A 23953-nucleotide genomic window follows, 5' to 3' on the forward strand; every position below is an offset into this window, starting at 1 on the left:
TAGAGGGCCTTTCTCGTGTCCCCAGGTGCTTGCAATGGGACTGACGGCCAGCAGCCTGGGCGGAGATCACAGCCCCCTCCAGGACTTTGCTCCCTGCCTTGTGGCTTGCTTGCTTCCACAAGGATCGGGACAACCTTCTAGGGTCAGTCTCTGGCTGTACCCGCCTCCTGTCCCCTCCCCCCACCTCCCTTGGCACGAGACTTGAGCGAGCTCGAGATCGCGCCCTGATTTTGAACTTGCTTTCTCAAGTCATTCCACTTCACAGTAGATTGCCTTACATCTTTCTCTAAAAATAAATAAATAAATAAATACAAATAAATAAAAAGTCCTTAGCTTGGCGTCATGGTTTTACTGATGCAGAAAAATGTAAAGATAAAGACGAACCCCCCCAGAGCAAACCTTTGTGCTCTCTGGCTCTCCTGGGAAAAGAGGCCAGGCAGGGCCTGTGCGCACGAGGCAAGAGCTGCTTTTGCAGAAATGAAAATGCTCCCCCATCTTTCCTTCCACATGAAGTCGCTTCATTATATTTTCAGGCGAGCGAGTCATGGGTTCCTGGTGCGCGGTTCTGTCTTTTTCAATTAATGCTTTTCACAGAAGTTCAGGTTTTAAACATCTCCCCCTCTCTTCCCAGGTCTGTTACATTTCCCAGAATGGTTCCCAGCGCTGGAGATAATTCCTTTTCGGAGAACCTACATTTCTCACCTGCTGATTGCAATTAGCCACTGCCAGCTGGGGCCTGGTGTGCAGCTGAAAAGCTAACAAGAAGTGGAGACCACGCGGAACCCAGACAGGGCAGAGGATGTGAATAAATAAGGAATAGTGCCCGTGTGTATGAGCTGCTCCTGTGAATCCAAGGTTTCCCGACCCTCTGGATGGCCCTCCCTCTTCCGGCTCTGTACTCCCCACCCCTCCCCCTCACTATTTTATTTTTAATATTTTTTGGGGTCTCTGGCTTTGTAGCCTACACTTAACATCACAGTCACGAATTTACCACTAAGTACATTTTTTAGGCAATAAACAGCCTCGGAAGAAAAATGAAATCGGACTGGGGCTTCTGTTCCAATCATGTTTGTGAGCTGTGGTGGAATCAGGCAGGCCCTGTGTGCAGGCCCTGGAGCTAACCTCGGATATGAGGACTGGCGGGACCTGGAGAGGCCTTGGGGACCACCGGATCCGAACCCCTTCGTTTCATGGGCGAGGACATGGAATCCCAGAAGGGGGGAGCATGACTGATCCAAAGACTTGGAGGAAGTTGCAGAAGTTGCAGAGCTGGCTGAAATCTACGTCTCCTGACCACCAGCCCAGTCTCTAACCACTGAACCGCCTTGCCTTTGTCCATTCTCTAGAGTTTGTGAGGAAAGCACCAAGGAGATCGCCAAGGGTTGGAAGGTAAGCCTCTGTTGGGCGATGTGATCTCTAACCCAAGCAGATATTTCCTTCCTTTCTTCATGGGCCGGGCCTGGCCCCAGGACCAAGGTTATCCCCCCAACCCCCGCCCCGGCCAGTGTCCTTCGGGGTTCTACATACCCATGTCCCCATGGCTGACAGCTGCTGATCTTGAGCCCCTGCCTGGTCTCTAAGGAGAGAGTGCTGGGCCTTTGGGGTTGCTTTGTCTACATACTGCAGGCAGGGAACAGACAACCAGCCAGGGGGAAATGAGTAGCTCTCTCTTCTAGCTCCACAGTGGAGAGATGCTGGCTCAGTGAGGTCTGTGGCTCCTGATGCAACTGTATCTACCTGGTAGGAGCAGGCTGCGTCCCTCCTAGCCCTCCTCCCCACCCCACAACTCACACTTAGAGGCTCAGGCATTCTCTGCCTAGCTCACTTTCCACTGGGAGACATCGCCTTGTATGGTTTAGGGTCAGAGAGTGGATAAGCTCCCAGGCAGCCAGCCGTAACCAAACATGCCTGGACTGTGGACTCCAACCTGGCCATGTTCTATGATAGGCATGTTCCTTAGCCTGTCTCGTCATCTGAAACTTGGACACTCCTAATGCCTGGCTCACTGGGCTAGCCGAGAGGATGAGGGAAGGTAATGTAGGTAAAAGTAGGTTCTGCATAATCATTCATTTTCCTTCACTCTAGTCCTGTCTCCATTTTACAGGGGAGGAAACTTGAAGTCAAGGATGGTAAAGCCACGGTCTCCAGCCACCAACTTCGACTCCTGTGAGGCACTCAGGGAAGAAGCCTAACACAAAGTCCGTTCTCCAAAGACAAGCAATTCTGTGTAGGTAAATGTTCAACAACTAGCTGGGGGTGGTGGGGTGGGGGGAAAGATCGGGGAGGGAGGAAGTTCTGACTTGCAGGGTTGTTGACTTTTATTTGGAGATGATCGTAGATTCACACACAGTTGTGAGAAATAATATAGCAAGAGTCCCCTGTACCTTTTATCCGGTTTCCCCCAGTGATAACATCTCAGAACACTGCCGGGCAATCTCACAGCCAGGATATTGACATGATATCATCCAGCAGTCTTTGTGTTTTCCCAGTTTGACTTGCACTCATTTGCCCATGTGTGTACTTGCACCTGCGCAGTCGCCTCCTGTGTGCGGGCGTGTGGAGATAGCACACAGTCAAGACAGAGCAGTGCTGTCACCACAGGGTCCCCCTGTTGCTATCTTTACTCCCTCCTGCTCTACCCTGTCCTTAGCCCCTGACAACCTCTACTCTGTCCTCTGTTCCAAAAATCTTGTCATTTCCAAATCTCCTATAAATGGAATCATATAGTATGTAACCTTGGGGATTGGCTTCCCCCCCCCACTCGGCATAATTCCATCAAATTTGATTCCAGTTTTTATATATGTCAGTAGTTCATTCTGTTTTATTGCTGAGCAGGAGTCCACAGTATGGATGTATTTTTCAACTGGTTTGTTCAACCAGTTACCTATTAAGGGACATCTAGGTCATCTGCACATTTTGTCTATGATGTATAAAGCGACTATAAATATTCATGCCCAGGTGTTTGTGTGAATGTCAGGTTTCCATTTCTTTGGAAATTCTGCCCTCTGCCCAGGGGTGTGATTGTTGGCTTGTATGGTAGTTGCCTGTTTACTTTGATAAGAAACTACCAAATTGTTTTCTAGAGTAACCGTACCATTTTACATTCTCACCAGCAGTCCTGGCCAGCATTTGACATCGTCACTCTTCTTTATTTCAGCGGTCCTGATAGGTGTGTCATCATAATTCATTGTGGTTTTTTTCTTTGCCTTTCCTTAATGGCTAATGAAGCCGAATGTCTCTTGGTGTGCTTATTTGCCATCTGCGTATCCTCTGCAGTGAAATAGCTCTTCATGACTTTGGCTCATTTTCTGAACGGACTATTAGGTTTTGTTACTGTTGAGTTTTGCAAGTTCTTTGTATATGCCACATACTTATCCTTTGTATCAGATACGTGGTTTGCAAACATTTCTCTCCAGTACATAGCTTGTCTTTTCATCCTCTTAACAGGGTGTTTTGCAGAGCAAACATTTTTAATTTTGGTCAAGTCCTATTCACCAATTTTCTTTTACTGACTTCACATTTGGTGTCAAGTCTAAATTCTCTGCTTAGCTGGAGATCACAAAGATTTTTTCATCCTTTTTTCCCCTAAATGTTTCATAGTTTTATGTTTTACATTTAAGCCCATGATCCAGTTTGAGTTAATTTTTCTGTAACTTATAAGGTCTGGGTTCAGTTTTTTTTTCCCCCTTACGGATATCTAATTGCTCTGGCAGTATTTGTTAAAAAGGCCATTTTTCTCCACTGAATTACTTTTGCACCTTTGTCAAATATTAATTGGACATATTTGTGGAGGGCTATCTCTGGTCTATTCTGTTTCATTAACCCATGTGTCTATTTATCCAGCAATACCACTGCCTTGATTACTATAACTAAGTAACAAACCTTAGTATTAGGTAGAATGATTCCTTCCTTCTTTTTCTATATTATTTGGCTATTCAAGGGCTTGTGCTTTTCCATATACATTTTAGAATAAATTTGTCCGTGTCCACAAACAACCTTGCTGGGATTTTAATAGGAATTGCATTAAACATATATATATATCAAATTGGAGGGAATTGACATTCTAACTATGTTGAGTCTTCTAATGCCTTTAATGGAATGTCTTTCCATGTATTAGAGATCTTCTTTGACTTCTTTTACCAGTTTTTTAAAAATAATTTTCAGCATACAAATCTTGGATATGTTTTGTTAAGCGTATACCAAAATATTTCACTTTCTCTGGCATGAAGGTAAATTCTGTCATGTCTTTCAATTTTAGTTTCCACATGCTTGTGAGTAGTCTATAAAATGCAGTTGATCTTTGTGTGTCGATGTTATGTTCCATAAGCTTGCTGAACTCACTTTTTGGTTCTGGAATGTTGGGTGTTTTGTTCTGTTTTGTTTTTTAAATAGATTCCTTGGGATTTTTTACTTAGACAGTCTGAAAATTGGCACAATTTTATTTCTCTGTTTCTTCTCTCTGTATCTTTTATTTCTTTTTTTGCCTATGGCACTGGCTAGAACTTCCTGTACTCTGGTCAGTATGAGTAGCAAGAGTGACCATCCATCCTCACTTGGTGCCTGATCTTAGGACAATGCATCCAGTTGCTCAATTAAGTACGACGTTGGCGGGTTTCTTGTAAGTGCTCTTTATGAAGCTGTGGTAGTTCTGTCTGTTTCTAATTTGCTGAGAGTTTTTATCATGAAGCATGCTGCATTTTCAAATGTGTTTTTATCTATTTTCATTGATATAATCATATGATTCTTCTTGTTTAATTTGTTGATATGGTGGATTACATTGAATGATTTTTGAATGTTGAACCACCTTTGCATTCTTGGAATAAATCCCCAATTCATCGTGGTGTATAGACTTACCGTATAGGGGCGCATGGGTGGCTCAGTCAGTTAAGCATCTGACTCCTGATTTTTTGGCTCAGGTCATGGTCTCAGGGTTGTGAAACAGAGCCCTGCATTGGGTCCCACACTGGGCATGGAGCCTGCTTCAAATTCTTTCTCTCCCTCTCTCTCTGTGCCTCTGCCGCAATAAAAAATAGTAAGATAAAATCCTTAAAAAAAGAATTATTTATATACATTGTTGGATTGTGTTGGGTAATATTTTGTTGAGGATTTTTGTTTTTAAATTCCTGAGAGATATTGGATCTGTGGTTTTTTTCTTTTTTTGTACTGTCTTTTCCTGGTTTTGGTATCAATATAATACATGCCTCATAATAAGAGTTGGCAAGTGTTACTGCCTCTTCTCTTTTCTGGAAGAGATTGGGTAAAATTGATGTTAATCTTATTTAAATGTTTGCTAAAATTCTCCAGTAAATCCACTGGGGCCAGGGAATCTCTTTTGGAGTTTAAATTACAAATTCTATTTCTTTAATGGTTATGGTATCTATTTTATCTCCACTGAAGTTTGTTAGTTCAGGGTTTTTGAGAAACTGGTCTATTTCTTCTAAGTGGTCAAACTTACGAGAGTAAAGTTGTTAGTTGTTTTCCTTTATTATCCTTTTAATGGCTACAGAAATCTATAGCAATATCCCCTATTTTGTTCCCAGTATTAGTGATTTGTGTCCCCTCTCAATTTATATGCCCATTTCACTGGAGTGCTATTGATTTTTTTTTTCAAAGAACCAGCTTTTTGTTTCATTGATTTTTTTTCTTGTTTTGCTGTTTTCAGTTTCATTTATGTCTGCTCTTATTTTTATGATTTCCTTCCATCTGCCTGCTTTGGCTCTACTTTGCTCTTCTTTTTCTAGCCTTTTGGAATAGGAACTTGGATTATTGATTTGAGATCTTTCCTCCTTTTTAATGGAAAGACTGAGTGCTATACATTTCCCTCTCAGTAATGCGTTAGCCGAATCCTACCAACTGTGATAGGTTGTATTTTAATTTATCTCTATGTGTTTTTAAATCTTTTGGAGACTTCCTTTTGGGCCCATGGGTTGCTTAGTAGTGTACTGTTTAATTTCCAATTGTTTTATTTTTGTCTTTCTGTTACTGATATCTACTGTGATTCCCTATGGGTTCCCACAGAACATATTCTGTATTGAGGTTTGCTTCATGACCCTTTAGCCATTCTTTAAATGTAGGTTTACTAGCAGCACATTCTCTCAGTTTTTCCTTGTCTAAGAGATGTCTTTATTTCCCCTTCATTTCTAATAGATAGTTTCACCAGGTACAGAATTCATGGTTGACAGTCGTTACACTTCTGCACTTGAACCATGGGCCCCTTTCTTTAGGCCACCATTGTTTCTAATGAGAAATATGCTATCCTTTGAATTGTTATTCCTTCCAATTCATTTGTCATTTCCCCCTGGTTGTTTAAAGAAATTGTTTTCTTCATCTTGAGTTTTCCTATGTTTAGCTATTATTTGTCTTTGCATGAATTTCTTTGTGTCTACTTAGTTGGGGTTCACTAGGCTTCTCGATTCTATGGGTTTAGGTCTTCTGCCACTTTTAGAATTTTTCAGCCGTTATTTCTCCAAATACATTTTCAGCCCCACATTATTTTTTCCTCCTGAGACTCTGATGAGACAAATGTAAGATTTTTTTTTTTTTATTGTCCATATTGTCCTGGGAATTCTGTTCTTTTTTTTTTTTTTTTAAGTTGTCTATTGTTACTATGTTGGTCAGATTGAGTAAATTTTATTGAGCTTTTATTAAGTTCACTGATTCTGTCTTCTGTCATCTCCACTCTACCATGAGCCCGTCTAGTAAGTTTTTTGTTCAGTTACTACTGTATTTTTCAGTTCTATAATTTCCATTTAGTATTTTAAAAAATATTTTCTCTTTCTTTGCTGTGGTTTTATTTTTTTGTTTTAAGAGAATTCATAATTATTTGTTGGAGCAATTTTATGGTGACTGCTTTAGAATATGTCTCATATTCTAAAATCAGATTCATCTTCTTATTGGTATCAGTTGATTATCTTTTTTAAAGACTTTATTTATTTATTTATTTTACAGGGTGGGGAGGGGAGAGGGACAGAGGGAGAGGAAGAAGGAGAGTCCCAAGCAGACTCCATGCTGAATGTAGAACCTGATGTGGGCCTGATCACACAACCCTGATATTACAACCTGAGGTGAAATCAAGAGTCAGGTGCCCAAACGACTGAGCCATCCAGGTGCCCCAAGTTGGTCATCTTTCTAATCCACGTTGTGATTTTCCTGGTTATGAGAATGATGAGTAATTTTTTTATTGTATTTTGGACCTTTTAATTTTTATTTAGAAGACTCTGTATTTGAATCTTTATTGTATTTGGCATTTGCCCTGTTTCGGTTTCGCTTGCACATTCTGTCCTACCTTTTTTAGCTCTCAGTACCAATGGCAATTTAGTTTCCTGAGCCCTTGCAATGGTATTCTGGTCTGTTTGATTTATGTGGCTCTGCCTGAGCTTCTGTTAGATCCCTGCTAGTGCCATTTGTGAGGATGAACAGTGTTTCCCTGGGCTCCTCAGTATTCTCAAGTAGAATGTGAGGGATTCTAGACCTATGAGAGGGAAAACACTACCCTTGGCCTGTTCACTGGCCACCTGTGTCATTTGGCTTCCTGTCCTATTTTCCTATTTTCATAGGTGCTTCTGGGGGAGTGAAGAACTTATTAGAGCTTCCTTCTGCCATTGATTGGAGGATCAGGAGCCATGGATTTGGGTGATTCTTTACCATTAGGTGAAGGGTTGAGTGACATTAACCTTGGGTCACCTGCAGCCACTGAGTGGATAGCCAGAAAACATGGAGCATGCTAGCTCCATTGATACCTGTTTAAATGTTGCTGGTTTATGTGGGGGTGGAGTAGATGGGTCCACTCTGGACCCACTCTTGCCCCTGCTGTAGACAGATTGAGCCTACTGCTCTTGTTGGATGTGGACAGGGGATGGGACAGCCTCCTGAGCTCTGCTGGTACCACTGCTGTGAGTAGATTGGCCTGCCATGCCCCTGGGTGTGTCTCCCAGTTAAGTCCCTGATGGGCTTCCCTTTTCTGGAACAAAAATGAGAACCCAGGGATTTATGACAGTATTGGTCTTCAAGTCCTGAGGTCCCTAACTAGTCTGTCTTCTTCTACCCAACATTCTGAGTTCTTTTATCATTGTCTGTTGAATTATTTCCAGGGTTTTTAGTCATACTTTGAGGAAAAAAGAGGGAATATTGAGTCTATGCTATCTTATCCCAGAAACAGAAACCAATTTTTAACAAATTAAAATTACTGCTCAGAAAAGGAGTCCATTCAGTGTGGTGGGTATGCAAGTGTTTGTTTTAGTTTATTATTTATATGTTCCCATGGATTTGAAATATTAGAAATAGCTGTTTGTAAGGTGGCACCAGGTGTAAGGTAATCAGTCTCCCATTGACATTGCACTGTGTCTCCTATTGTAGTTTATTATATTAATTTGATGAACAAAATACTTCTTTGGTCAAGACACATTAGCTAGAAATGATTTCAGTTGCATCCAAAATACTAATTTTGGATGACCATCTGACAGAATAGAGTTAAAAATGAGGCAAATAAATTTAGTGCAAATGTAGTCACCATGCATGGGAACATGGCTTCACAATTGCAAGAGTTAGATCATGATGTAACAGAGCCTTTTAAGGATCACTTGTAAGTGGTTACCTTTGGAGATGGTAAACATAAACCTATAGGGTAAATTAAAAAAAAAAACAACTATCCTAATATGGGGATGAAAACTTAATGCTTCAGATATTTCCAGTGACACCATTAAACATAGACTAAAGAGGGCTGTATCTCAACTTCGAGGGAAGTGAGGATAACACGTGACCTCAAAACCTACGTTCAATGTCACAAACATATCCCTAAATGTGTTCTAAGAAAGTCACTGACATCAAAGATACATGATCAGTTTAAAAACAACTGTTTCACAAGGCAAAAGGACAGTGTTTCCAATTAATACTTCTTTTTATGTAAAACATGTTTATAAATATGGATATCTAATTTTATTAGAAAATTAAATAATGTGAGTAAACCTTTCACTATTCCATCTGTATCTTTGAAAGTTTGTGTATTCAAGGTGATAAAAAAAACCTTTTTTTAGAGAGAGAGCGAGAGCAAGAGAGAGAACGCATGAGCAGTGGGGGAGGGACAGACAGAGAGAGAGAGAATCCCAAACAGACTCCACACCCAGCATGGAGCCCAACACAGGGCATGATCTCACAACCTCAAGATGATGATCTCAGCCGAAAATCAAGAGTCAGACGCTCAACAAAATGAACCATCCAGGTGATCAAGAAATCTTCCTAAAAGATCTTTTCATTTGGAAATGTGGAGGCTACGTTGCATTTGGTATAGATTTATATATAGTTATTTTAGTATTTCAAATGCTCAGAAAACTACAGTTGTGTGTCTACTACCCAGATTATGGAATATTAACCTCTGGTCATATTTACCACATAATTTTTAAGAAGGAACAAAGTCTGCAGTGAAAGTTCTCTGTGTACCCTACTTCTATACCATTCCCTTCTTCCTTCCCCCAGAGATTGGTATTCATTTACATGACTGTCTATTATAACTTACAACACAGATATATATCTGAAAACAACACTTGGAATTATCTTACGAATTTTAAAACATTGCATAAATGAAGTCATGCTGCATATATTCTGTAATACTGATATATTTGAAATTATTTTTATATTCTTATTTTGTGTTTTCTGCTTACCACACTTGTTTTCCTTTCGAACTGTCTAATAGACTGGAAAATAATTAATTGTCCTTTTTATTCATTGCCAGTTTGGAAACTGTGTGTTATATTTCTCTCCAATTTTACTAGTTATTCTTACATTCTAAACATGCATATTTAATTATGAATTTTTTTTCAAAGTCTAAAGCTATTTAATATATCTGTTCTCCTACTCCGACCTTTAACTAGCTCCACTAGCCTCCTCAATTTCTTTGTTATTTTGTCTAGAACATTAATCCCATCTGTTTAAAAAGACAATTTTTGGGGGTGCCTGGGTAGCTCAGTCGGTTAAGCATCCAATTCTTGATTTCAGCTCAGGTCGTGATCTTGGGGTCTTGAGATCAAGCCCTGTGTCTAGCTCCATGCTGGGTGTGGGGCCTGCTTAAGATTCCCTCTCTCCCTCTCCCTCAGAAAGAAAAAGACACAATTTATGGCTCTATTTTTTATGGTCAATGGTTAATTAAAATTATCATTCTATATTATTCTATATATATTTCTTCATCATAGTTTCTGGTAGCCTACTTTTTCTGGGTTCACTTTTCTGCTTATTAAAGTATATCTTCTAATTGTTTACTTAGTAAATATCTGTGAGTCTTTATTTTTTAAAATGTCTTTATTTGTCTTCACCTTTAAATGTTATTTTTGCTGAAAATTAACACCTAGGTTGACAATGATTTTTCTTTAGTAATTGGAAGATACCATTGTCTTCTATCATCTTTTGCTGTTAGTACTTTTTCTTTTGATAGGAATTTGTCTTCTCATTCTTGTAGTTTTTTCTCTTTGCCCTTGATCTTCTGAAGTTTTATATGAGTTTAGATTTGTTTTTATTCATACTCTTTAGAATTTGTGTGACTTTGAATCTGAGTCCTAGCCTTCTCTAACCAGCATGATTCTGGATAATTATGTTCCCTCATTTTGAACTCCAATTAGATGTATATTAGAGCCCCCCTCAGTCTCTCAACTGCTCTTTCTTTATATCCTTTTACCTCTTTGTAGTGTATCTTATAAATTATGCAAGACTATCATCCAATTCACTAATTTTCTCTTTGATTAGGTTCATAATTCACTCAACAAACATTTGCTGGGTGCTTTATTATGTGTCAGGTGCTATAGTAGGCACTGTACTCTTACAGATGAATGAGTTAGGGCCCTAGTTTTAACAAATTCCTTGTGTTGTCAGGAAGAGATGCAAAGTAAGAAGCAATATCACATGGTGTCTGAAGTGTTACAGCGAAACTTTGATATTGCAAGTACTGAGGCTGGCTACCTAAAAATCAGAAGGGGCCACCTTAGATAAAAGCTATCCACACTGAACCTGACAAGCCAGGTAGACTTTTGCCAGGTGCATAAGAAAGTGCAAGCACGTGGCTGTCAAAGAGAACAACTATAAAAAGAGGAGCAGGAACTACTGTGCCTGTCAGTAGATGGAGAAGTGGCAGGAGAAGATCTGGGGGAGGCGTGGGAGATAACACTGGGGAGGTAGGCAGGGAGTAGGTCGTGAAGGGCCTCGTACACTCCATTCTTGAATGTGATTTCATTCCAAAGTGGGAGGGAGTAATTTAGACATGTTAAGCGGAGGAATGGCATGGTTAGATGTGGATTTTAGGCATGCCATTCCAGATTGTAGGAACTTGGGGCTAGATGCAGGAAATGATGAGGATATGGATTCTGGAAACAACGAGAAATGCAAGACAGGATGGCATAGTGGGCAGAGATGCTTGGGAGGCAGACGTGATTGAGCTTGGTGGTGGAGAGGCTGAGGGGTCTGAGAAAAGGTAGGAGGCAAGGACAATAATCAAGTGTGGGAATCTGTGATTTAGGTGGATAGGATGTTGTTGTTGGCAATAAGAAGGAGGAACAGATTTATGGGGAGGATACGGGGGTGATAATAAATATGGGTTGAGACATGTTGAATTCTAGGAGCTTGTGACTTTCACAGAGGAAGATGTGAACAGTAGGTAGACGTGAAGATCTAAAACTCACAAGAGAGCTGTTAGAGTTACGTGGAGGAAGCTGTTATAATTCAAGCTCTTTGCCCATAGATGAGTGGTTAGAATCACCTCATCGATAAAGGGTAATGTAGAATGTTGGTCTGTTTTCCATGTATCATTGTTCTCACAAAGAAAAGACCCTAGATTGTCCCCGTTACTGAGAAAAGAAGGTGATAGGACCTGGAATCATTATTTCCAGGAAGAAAAGATGTGCAATGGTCTTGCTATCTCTCTCGGAATGCAGTGCACTTCCATTATTCCCTTGTCCCTCTCTATGGCTGTGCCAGGTCCCTCCTCATTCAAGCTACCACGTGTAGCAAAATGCCTGCCATCCGACTGGGGAACTTACAACAGAGGGCTCTGACCTATTCCCCAAGAGCTTCCTACCGTATGCAAAAACCATAGGGAATGGTAAGCAGTGTGTTTTAGGCCCACCACATGACCAAAAAAGAAATATACTTTGGTTTAGGTTAGACACAAGGGAAACTTCCACGAGGATCTTGGCTAAGTATGGAAATGGTTTACCTCAAGTGTCAGGGAATCTCCTCCCTCAAATGCTCCAAGAAAAGTACAAACATTTGTTTTACTGGAAAAATTTTAAGATAGCTTAGTGAAAGCATCAACATCGTTTGGTGGTTCTTTCACTGCCTCTGGGATGACATAAAATCTTGGCCTGGCTCACACAGCCTGTCACCATCACTTCCCTGCTTGATTCTCACCACCTACCTCCCTTCCGCTCAAACATGTTGAGTTTTCACTCTCTCCAAAGCTCCACACTCTCTCCCCTTGGGGCTTCTCTCTATCTGGAACCCTCTTCCTCCTGCCCTTATCCCTCTGTTGCCCCTGACTCGTCCTTCAAGCCTCACCTGAGATGCTTCTTCCTTCAGGAAACCTTCACCGATCTTCTGAATTGTAACTGTCCCTCCCATGTGCTCCTATTTATTAATTATATCATTCAGTACATGTTTTTAAGAGCCTCTCAGAGGTCAGACCATGCGCTAAATTACAACAATATAAGTCTGCCCCAGTAGAACCTACTGGGGGAAAGGGAGAATAAATGAGTCAACCAGTGGTATTAATTAGTGTGAAAAGTGAACTCCTATACCAAAATACCCAGCAATAAAGTAGTGTGAAGAACAAAGACACGCATTCTCTTTCAACAGTCAGAGATGAGCGTTCCAGGTCAGTGAGACGCTCAGCTTCAAGCAGTTGTGCTTGACCATGAATGGCTCTGCCATCGTCATTGCATGGCTTCCAAAGTTGAAGTCCCTCTAGTCCACTGCTCTCCGATAGAATATTCAATGATGATAGAAAGTTTCTATTAGTATCTGTGTTGTCCAATATAGTAACCCCTAGCCACATGTGGCTACTGAATACTTAACATTGTGGCTAGTGTCACTAAGGAACAGAATTTTAAATTTTAATTAATTAAAATCTGAATTTAGGTGTGCCTGGGTGGCTCAGTGGTTAAGCCTCTGCCTTCGGCTCAGGTCATGGTCTCAGGGTCCTGGGATCGAGGTCTGCATCGGGCTCTCTGCTCAGCGGGGAGCCTGCTTCTCCTTCTCTCTCTGCCTGCGTCTCTGCCTGCGTCTCTGCCTACTTGTGATCTCTCTCTCTGTCAAATAAATAAATAAAATCTTAAAAAAAATAAAATAAAATCTGAATTTAAATTATGACATGCAGCTAATTATCGGCTGCCATATTGGACAATGTGGCCTCGTTGCCTCTCCAGCCAGGGGGTTGGGAGAAAAAGGGGAATTCTGGGGCCTGGTGTCTCCTCTTAAGCAGGCGAGGCCAAATTTATACCCAGAGCTTCTGCTCACATTCTGTTGGGCCTACCGTGTCTCATTGCATCTAAGTTCACATCAGTTGTAAGATGGATCATGGTCTTATGTGTCGCTAAGGAAGAAAAAAAATGCTGCCAATTAAGCTGTTATAATGCATTTAAAAAATCACATCCACTTGTAATTTTATACATATTGAAAGGGCCTTTCAGATGTACTAAGTACGCACATAGAGTAATACACAAGTGAAATAAGTTCCTAAAAACTTCTTTGCATTGAGTCTAGCTCTCCTGAAATATTTTTCAACTCAGATTTGCTGATGCATGTGCTTTTCCACAGGTGATTTTTCTCCATGTCCCCAAAACATCAGTGATACGGCCTTTCTTCCCAGGTGCTCTACTCTTGTATCCAGGATTTCCTTCCAAGAAACTGACACCCCGTTGGCAACTTTTGATTCCGGTGCTTTACTGTTTGATCAAATGGAGGTACTGTTTTTCCCTTGGTTGAAACAAATGTTGCTAGAAGTTGGCCAGTTTGGGACAAACGGATATTCATTGTCTTAACAATGATCCTGCTCAACGTGTGAATTGGTCATGTCAGCCTCTCACTGCTTTGAAATTTCTTTTGTCTGTTCTGAAGGATTTGGCAATTTCTCCTGCTTTCAATTGCATTACTGGACAGGAGATAGGCCGTCCTTTCGTTTGTATCTGGGAAGCACAATGTAACATAGCTTCATCTACTTGTAGATGTCTTCCTGCCTTGGGTCTTGTAAACACTTGGCTGTTGCTTTGAAAAAAAAATTACGAAATTGCTACCATTCCTCCAATAATGAATATTTGCTTTGCTAATATCAAATGTATGCCCCACCGCTCTGTTTACCCACCTTTCTGTGTACACGATACCTTTTCATCTCAATGAGAAATCATAGTATAATCTTTCTGAAGACGTTTTAAGCAGCAGTTCAATTTAGCACGTATAACACTGACACCGTACAGATCTCAGCTTGCGCGATGACGATGTGAATAGCTATGACCAGCATTGCATGGACTGGGGCAATGACAACCATTTCACGATTGCCATCCAGCCTGCAGCAATGGTGACATGCCATTGATGGAGGGGGAGGGTGGGGGGGCACCCAGGAGTCAGTGCTAAGACAAACCAAAGCCAAAGTCAAGCCAGTGGCGGGTGAGCTAAGAGGATTCTGGCCTGTGGGGAAATAGAAGAAAAACCCACATAGGGGCAGAGAGGTGAAAATGAGAGCCTGTGAGAGCCTAGAGAAGGAGGGAGAGAGGGAGGGAAGACGAGAAGGAGAGTTCTTTCCTGAAAACTCCTCGGCTTCAGGTCAGTGATACATACATCCGTGTGTGTGTGTGTGTGTGTGTGTGTGTGCACACATACACACGGCCCCACACCTAGACATGCGTACACACACGTTTCTGTTTTCCTTCTTGCCCAAGCTAGCACAAGTGGATTTCTGAACTCGGAAACAAACAAAGACTAGAACACTGGCCTTTTAAGATCTGTTTCAGTTCAAGGGGTGACCTTCAGAAAAAGTCCAAAGCAGCTGAGCTGACCACAAAGGGAACTGCATCGGTTGGGTCAGTTTGAGGGATTCTGACTAAAGAAGAAACATGAATTTCATGCAGCTTAATAGGAGCTGACGCCAAAGCACATTCCCTCTATAGGATTTCACCCGTGACTAATAAGCCTTTTAATCATGGCAAGAAGACACGGAGATTTTGCAAACATGCTTTTGCAGTACCCACATTTAGTGTTCCTGACCCTGTTTTCTTGCCAGACTGTGAGAAGCACCTGTTCCTTTTCAAGCAGTTGTCAGATCAATATTTAATCAATTGCCTTTTGATATTTGGTAGCGCTGAATAAATGGGATGCCGATATTTCTGTTCAGAGCTGCTCCTCTGGTGTCCCTCATTCCGTGTCTGTGAAAGCCTTCAGGAACCTCTGAACACTAAGTGGCATGTCCTCCGAGTTGTCTGATACCCCCCCCCATTGCTGCAGAGGGGCTCTGTGGCCCGAGGAGATGTGGGATGCTGGTGCCAGGCCACTCTTATTAAAACGACATCCAAACTGAGTCATGAAAGCGGGGGAGCAGAGCTACATTCGGGACACTGGGGGGCTTTGCCAGGTGAGGGCTATTTAATAGACCAGCCACATTAAAGAAAAGCAATGATGTAGTGAAAGGAGCCTAATGAGCAGAAGTGAGGCTACCGTACCTAGAGAGAAAAAATAATGAGCTGCGAAATATCCCCCAAGGCGAGATTGCCAGTCTTCTGCAAGGAGGTCTGAGCCTATAGGTAAAAAAGGCTCATGTGGTCCCTTTTCCTTGCATGGTAAACAGAAGTTCTGTGGGCAATTAGGGGCTGAGCTGAATGTGAGATTTGAAGACCGGGAATTATGTCGCCAACTCTTTGGAGATTTCCACACCCAAGACCCCAGCTTTAATTCCCAAAGGAAACCGGGAACATACAAGACCTGTGAATAGAAATTAGGAACATCACATCATCAAAAACAACCCTCTCAGTGTCTGTGCAGCAGACGGACATCTGGATGTTCGGTCGAGAAATCTCAGGGACTGGCTCTACAGAATCTTTCTAAAGCTGTCCTCGGGGGCCATGCCATGGTGCTGCCTTGAGGGCAAAGCCACTTTCTAATGAGACCCTCTTGGTCTTTCAGTAATGACCCCTCCTAGAGTGGGATCCGAGCTGGGCATGCCGTAGCCATACAAGGTTCTGCTTTACGGTCTGTGTGGGAATGCCAGGCCAGAGTTCGGGACACGTGGGCGGGGAAAATAATTATTAAACCCAAAGCATTACTACATCCCTAATGTGAAGGAAATCAAAGGAACAGAAGACCTGGTCACTGCCCTTAAGAAACGTACAAACGCCTGCCACATAGACAATGGGTCATTTGCAGAGAAACTTTTCAAGTTCACACAGTGGGAAAGAGGTTGAAGCCTGTGCTTTTCAGATGAGCCGGGAGACAGGATGATGAAAGATACATCATGAAAGTGGAAAAAAGATACAGCTTTATGATAACAAATCCTTACTACTTATAAATCCTTTCTTCAGCATTTTCTAAATAGGTGTTCACAGCAACCCCACGAGACAGGCAGGGTGAGGACTGATCCGCCATCTTACATGTGGGAAACTGAAGCTTCCTAGAGATTGAGTCAGGAATTTCTAATCTTTTAGCTACGGGGGTGCAAGGACGAGCAGAGTTCCCATGCATGATGCGCTGTCAAGGTCATAGCCAAGTTTAGAAGAAACTCATATTTCAAGGGTAAATAAATAGTACTATAAACATTTTTGGCAAGGGAGGCAGAAATGGGCATTGCATTCACAAAAATTTTGCAAATACATGAATAGTGAAATCAATGTTTAAAAATACCAGATTTTAGCAAGAAAAACTCTAGAGAGATGGCCAGTCAGGGCTCATATAAGTACTATATTATTTTGACTCCCCCAAGTAAGCCATGGAACCATTCATGGATCAGTGACAATAGTGTATGCACCATTAAAGTTGTTATTGGACAAATTACCCCCAAACTTAGTAGTTTGATACAACAGCAATTATCTTTCACTGTTTCTAGGGTGATTCTGGCTTGGGATCTCTCATGTGTTTGCAATCAGATAGTGGTGGGGGCTGGTGCAGTTGAGGTCTCTCTCTCTCTCAGTCTGTAATCTTGGGACTTCCCCATGTGGTCTCACCCCATGGGCTAGTTTGAGGTTCCTTACCGCGTGGCAGCTCGAGGTTCCGGCTTGAGTGTTCCAGCAAGCAAGGCAGAAGAAGACCTAGCCTAAGCTATGGTCACGAGTGAGTCACAGGTCCTGCCTAGTTTCAAGGGGGAGAGGACAGACAGCTCCCCACTCTATGGGAGGAGTGTCGAGGTCACATTGTTCCTGAACATGTGAGAGGGAGTGACCGCTCCAGCCATCTTCAGCAAATAAAATCTGGCAGAGCATAGCTTGAACTAAGGATTATGATGAATCTTATTTTGTGCCTTCGAGGTCTGCACAAGGAAAAAAAATGTGCTCAATCAAATTTTCCTGAAGGGAACTTATTTTTGAAAAAATGAATCTTGAATTTTTCCAGACTCCCATTCCATAGATAAATGTAATAAAGCAGTAAGCATGCAAATTGAAAAGGAAAATATAAATAATTCTTATTTTATTGTTGAATATCACAAAAGGTAGAATTTATAGAGACAACATCTTATTATAAACATGAAGAACATTTATAATTTCTCTTGTGTTCTCACTCTGTCTGCCTTTTATTTGGAAGGTGACTGTTGTATCATAGACAAAAATGTTCCTAAGACCCTTTCAATCATGTGCAATATAAAAACCCAAGCCCTTCTTTTTCTTCTCTTGCCTGTCCTTGCAGTTTTGTTATTAAAAATTTATCGTGGGGGGTGAAATTTCAAAAGAAATGGAAGTAACTGTCGAATCACAACTCACGGGTACCACAACTTCTATAATCATTATAACTAACTCCTACTGATGGAGTGGTAACTGTCTGGTTTGGCAGAGACATGGCTTAAGAGTTTCACGAAATTTCCACCTCAAGACCCATATTGGCCAAGGACAAAGAACATATAACTTGGGGTCCATAGCCCCAAGCAGCCCCACGTCTATGAGCACTCTTGAAATTTCATGCACATTTCACTTTCTCTCTTTCGGAAGGCATTGGTGTTTTTTTTTTTAAGATTTTATTTATTTATTTGACAGAGATCACAAGTAGGCAGAGAGGCAGGCAGAGAAAGAGAGGGGGAAGCAGGCTCTCTGCTCGGCAGGGAGCCTGCCGAGCAGAGAGCCCGATGCCAGGCTCGATCCCAGGACTCTGGGATCATGACCTGAGCCGAAGGCAGAGGCTTAACCCACTCAGCCACCCAGGCGCCCCGGCATTGGTGTTTTTATCTTCATATATAAAAGATGTTTTAGATACTATCAGTTAACGTCAGATGGCCGTTATCTGTCACGTGGCTTCAAGCTCCTCTGCATACCCCCTTATCAGTTCAACCGGCAATGGAATGCCCAGTTCCCATGATATGCTGGTTATAATTTCCCCAACACTTTCTCTCTCCTTTGAAGAAACACATAATAATGCAGGTAAATCAGAATGATGGAATTATTGGCATTACTTTGGATTCACTCTAATTTATATACTTTAAGTTGCTTTCAAGTCTCAGGACTTGGCTATTATTGAAAGCTAATTACCAGAGGCACACCTCCCGGTGATAATAATACCCTCCAATGCTGGAGACACTTCTGCTGAGAATTTCTGGGATTAGTGACTAACCCAAGGTCATGTGGTTAATTAATAACAATGCTGATATTCAGACCCTATCTTTGGAGTCCTTATCTTGTGTATTCTATGCTACACTTCAGAGCCATAAAGACTACTAACAGCAATTCACATTCCTAAAGAAGCCTGGGGACACAAGGTAGGTGTAACAACGTTTTGCAGAGAAAGTCAACTTAGTTACTTAGGCTCTGTTATTTATACATTCAATTGCTTATTTATTCTGAGAGGATTAGAGACAAAACATGTGGTCTGGGTTTTTTTTTTTATTTTTATTTATTTTTTTAAATTTCTTTTCAGTGTTCCAGAATTCATTGTTTATGCACCACACCCAGTGCTCCATGCCATATGTGCCCTCCATAATACCCACCACCAGGCTCACCCAACCCCCTACTCCCCTCCCCTCCAAAACCCTCAGTTTGTTTCTCAGAGTCCACAGTCTCTCATGGTTCATCTCCCCCTCCGATTTCCCCCAACTCACGTCGCCTCTTCAACTCCCAATGTCCTCCGTGTTATTCGTTATGCTCCACAAGTAAGTGAAACCATATGATAATTGAATCTCTCTGCTTGACTTATTTCACTCAGCATAATCTCTTCCAGTCCTGTCCATGTTGATACAAAAGTTGGGTATTCATCCTTTCTGATGGAGGCATAATACTCCATTATATATATGGACCAATATCTTCTTTTTTTTTTTAAGATTTTATTTATTTATTTGACAGACAGAGATCACAAGTAGGCAGAGAGGCAGGCAGAGAAAAAAGGGGAAGCAGGCTCCCCACTGAGCAGAGAGCCTGATGTGGGGCTTGATTCCAGGACCCTGAGATCATGACCTGAGCCAAAGGCTTAACCTACTGAGCCACCCAGGCGCTCCTGGACCATATCTTCTTTATCCATTCGTTCACTGAAGGGCATCTTGGTTCTTTCCGCAGTTTGGCGACTGTGGTCATTGCTGCTATGAACACTGGGGTACAGATGGTCCTTCTTTTCACTACATCTGTATCTTTGGGGTAAATACCCAGTAGTGCAATTGCAGGGTCTAGGGTAGCTCTATTTTTAATTTCTTACGGAATCTCCACACTGTTTTCCAAAGTGGCTGCACCAACTTGCATTCCCACCAACAGTGTAAGAGAGTTCCCCTTTCTCCACATCTCTCCAACACTTATTGTCTCCTGTCCTGTTGATTTTGGCCATTCTAACTGGTGTGAGGTGGTATCTCAATGTGGTTTTGATTTGAATCTCCCTGATGGCTAATGATGATGAAAATTTTTTCATGTGTCTGTTAGCCATTTGTATGTCTTCTTTGGAGAAGTGTCTGCTCATGTCTTCTGCCCATTTTTTGACATGATTATCTGTTTTGTGTGAATTGAGTTTGAGAAGTTCTTTATAGATCCTGGATATCAGCCCTTTGTCTGTACTGTCATTTACGAATATCTTCTCCCATTCCATGGGTTGCCTCTTTGTTTTGTTGACTGTTTCCTTTGCTGTGCAGAAGGAAACAAAAGCGAAAATGTGGTCTGTTTTTAAGCCAAGCCAGATGTCCCTAACTTTGTCGTCCCCCACTCCCAATTTCAGAGCAGCGTCACTCCATGCCACCCCCATCCCCCGGCCTATGTCCAAGAGGCTATGTAGGTGCCGGGGATGCTGGGACCCCACTGAGCCTTGAGATGATAAGCAGAAACGCCACGTCATAGGTCTTGCAAAGTAATGAGTGCCACAACCAGTTAGGGTGAGGGTCCCACAGAGGGCTCTAGAGCTGAGTGTTATTGTTTCAGCGGTCCAGGGCAGGGGGTGGGGGGCACTCACATCCACAGGGTGGCAGGGTCTTACCACTGTTCGTCATCATGTTTTATCCAGAAACCACCCTTTGCCTCAAAGAGGTAGGTACAGTTGTTGAACAGTCCTCGCTTCTTTCCTTATGGGGATCTCCCTCCCAGTGGCTCTGTTTCTTCCATGAGATCACGTTTCTATCAGCGACCTTCTAGATAAGTATCAGATATATCCATGGGTCTGTACCCCAAGGTTCTTTTTTACCCAGAAAACACTTCCTAGCTCCTGTTTTTAACAGTGGACATATATGTAGTATATGTATGTGTGTGTGTGTGTGTGTGTGTGTGTGTGTGTGTAGTAGTGGAGTAGTGGGGAAGGAGGAAGTCACCAGACTTCGTTCACTATAAGGATCCAAGTCTGAGCTTTGTGTGCTCTAATAGAGCTTGTTGCACTGGCTATAGGAAGATCATTGGTGAAGGGTCTGAGAGAGAGAGATTGAGAGAGAGAGAGGCTGGCACTAGCACAGAATTGCTAAAGTAGCTCATTGCATGCACTTGAATCCATCACAAAATACTGAACAAAAAAATGTGGAATGCAGGCCATTAGGATATCACAGTTGCTGTTTCCTTCCCCCCCCCCATTTTCCTTCTCTTCTTTCTTTTCTTTCTTTCTTTTTAGGTTTGAGATGGCTAATGCCTCCCCCTTCCCGAGCATCAGTCCCTCGTGTTTTCCAGAGGCTTAGATGAGACGGTCTCAGACTTTGCAGTACTAACACGCCATGCTTCCATGAACTTGTGAATTATGCAAAGTGATCAGAGTTGTGAGATGCCTGCACAGTCACACCACTCCCCCCCAACCCGGTCTCCTGTGAACTTCCCCAGAGGGGAGCTGACAAATTGTTAAACGGACTCATGAGGAAAGTGCAGAAAGTTCTGAGTGTCTAATGGGGGACCCTGCAGCATCCTGGAACTTGGGACCCATTGGTTGCCTGCCTCTCCATAAGTCTTAATAGATAAAATCAGAAAGAAATAGCTGGGCTTGGGCTATCTTTTAAAGAGTCTGAGCAAAGAGAATGCAGGTAATCTGTAAGGAGGAGGCAAGAGCTCGGATTCCAGAAACGAATGTCCCTGGGGGCGCCTGGGTGGCTCAGTGGGTTAAAGCCTCTGCCTTAGGCTCAGGTCATGATCTCAGGGTCCTGGGATTGAGCCCCACATCGGGCTCTCTGCTTACCCCCCCCACCCCCCACCTACTCGTGATCTCTCTCTCTGTCAAATAAATAAATAAAATTTACAAAAAAAGGAAAGTCCCTGAAAGTATGAATAAAAGAGTGGTTGATTTGAACCTTCTGTGGCTAAAAGCCTGAGTAAAATGCCTCTGTGGCATAGGTTTTATTGAAACTGTCAACAAGACCAGAGAAGAAGGCAGCGAATTGCTAACAAGAAGACCTGAATGAAGCCAGTGGCCACACACCTTGCACCTGGATCCCAAGTCCCCAGAAGGGAAGGGCCAGCAGGTGGAGGTGAAGGACAAAGGATCCACTCTGGTGATGAGTGATCCAGTTCTGGGTTTACAGGCTTCAGAAACAGTCTCAGAGTACAAACCAGAGATCCGCTCTTTCTTCAGGAAGTCCAGGGTTTTACATCAGGAAAGGGTCTTGCTCAAAAAAGGATCTCAATTCCAAAACGAGCACCCAAACCATCCAGGTCTGCCAGGCCCTACATTAAAAAAATATAAATTATATTTGAGGCGCCTGGGTGGCTCAGTCGGTTAAGTGTCTGCCTTCTGCTCAGGTCGTGATCTCAGGGTCGTGGGATCGAGTCCCGCATTGGGCTTTCTGCTAAGTGGGGAGTCTGCTGCTCCCTGTCCATCTGCCCCTGCCCCCCACTTGCGTGCTCTCTCTCGCTCTCTCGCTCATAAATAAATAAAAATCTTTTAAAAAATCAAAAAATTATATTTAAAATCCCTCTGTCCATTCTTCTCCTTGATCACTTCCCATTCATCCACCAATACCTCGCTCAATGTTCCACTCCCCTGAAATTCCCCAGGTCCAGAGACAGGAGGAAGAATTCTAAGAGGTAGTCTTCCCCCCACTCCCAAGCACTAACATCTCACCATAACCCACCCCTTTGTTACAGGCCAGATTGTGTCATGTCCTAAGGATCTCTCCCATTTTTGTATCAGTTAGCGTGTTTTGGTTACAAGTATCCAAAAGCAAAACAAAATAAAAAAAACCTGCTTAAACCAAAAATGAGGATTTATTGGTTTGTGTCACCAAAAAAACTCACCTTCCTTTGCAGCTGAATTCAGTTGCCTGACAAGTTTTCCAGGATCTGTCTGGGTAAGCTTCGTTCTCAGATCTCCTGTGTTCTCTGGATTTATATGTTGTTCCTCCTGAACTTTGAATTTAAATAACCTCAGAACTCCAGCCAAGATGAGACAGAAACTTCTCTTCCCTGAAGCTACAGTAAAAATGTGAGACAGGAGTCTTTTTGATGCTGATTGGCCTGGCTTCGATCATGTGCCCCTCTCTCACAAATCACAGTGGTCTGGAGGACAGAAGTCTCTGATTGGTTTAAAAGAGGTCACCTATCCTACCCTTAGTGTCTAGTAGTGGAGGCTGGACTCTAAAAATAGCAAGTGCCTGTCCCTATACTGTGAGCTCCTCAGGGCATAGCACCGTGTCACATACAGTAGGTGCTTAACAAATGCTGACTGTGTTCCTGAATTTGGAAAAGAATGAATACAGCCTATTCCCATTGCCTTCTTTCCACTCCACACTCCTCCATTGCCCACCCTGGCCATGACAAGCCATCAGTCTTTCTGGAATTAGGGCTTAAACAGTTGGTGTCTTCCTCCACTTTTCTTCCTCCTAAGCTCTAGCCAACATAAATTTGATGGGTCATGATTGACTTGCTTTTGTTCAAGAAGCCACAGAAAGAAATTATTTCTTGCTAATATTCTTGAAGGATTTTCCACAATGTGATTAGATTATGGCTAATCTAATAAGACACCAGACTAATGGTGGTATTAATAATATTATGTGATTTTTGCAGCAATCGCATTGCTCACCGAATGAAAACTTGGGAACATTCTCTCTCTGGAAAGTTTTAGACCATGGAGATACAGATAGAGTTAGCTGTGTTACTCTGTAGGCACCTTATAGAACATTCATAAAACCAAGCAAACAAATGACAACTTTATATTCCTATAAAGTAGTGGAATTATGAGTGTTTTATTTCCTTCTTTATGCCCATGTGTATTCTCACTTTCTCCACAATGAGCAGCCTTTGATTCATACTTTGGATGCTTTTTTATTGAGGGGGGAACTTTATAGAAGATTCCATTCTCATCTACTTAATGATCACTTTGGGGCAGATTCCTCAAGACTAAGGTGGATTGGACTCAGGGG

The 23953-nt window shown here is 42.2% G+C and overlaps 1 long non-coding RNA gene across 1 annotated transcript; it reads left to right on the forward strand.

Annotated features, from left to right (window-relative positions):
* The first annotated feature begins 1285 nt into the window (after positions 1–1285).
* Positions 1286–21388, forward strand: LOC116882639. The gene is made up of 3 exons (XR_004385677.1): positions 1286–1389; positions 2105–2231; positions 21223–21388. It is a non-coding gene; the product is annotated as an uncharacterized LOC116882639 (long non-coding RNA).
* Positions 21389–23953: the final 2565 nt, after the last annotated feature.

The sequence above is a fragment of the Lontra canadensis genome, unplaced genomic scaffold, assembly GCF_010015895.1.
Source record: "Lontra canadensis isolate GAN:19392208 unplaced genomic scaffold, GSC_riverotter_1.0 scaffold86, whole genome shotgun sequence".
Taxonomy (NCBI): Eukaryota; Metazoa; Chordata; class Mammalia; order Carnivora; family Mustelidae; genus Lontra; species Lontra canadensis.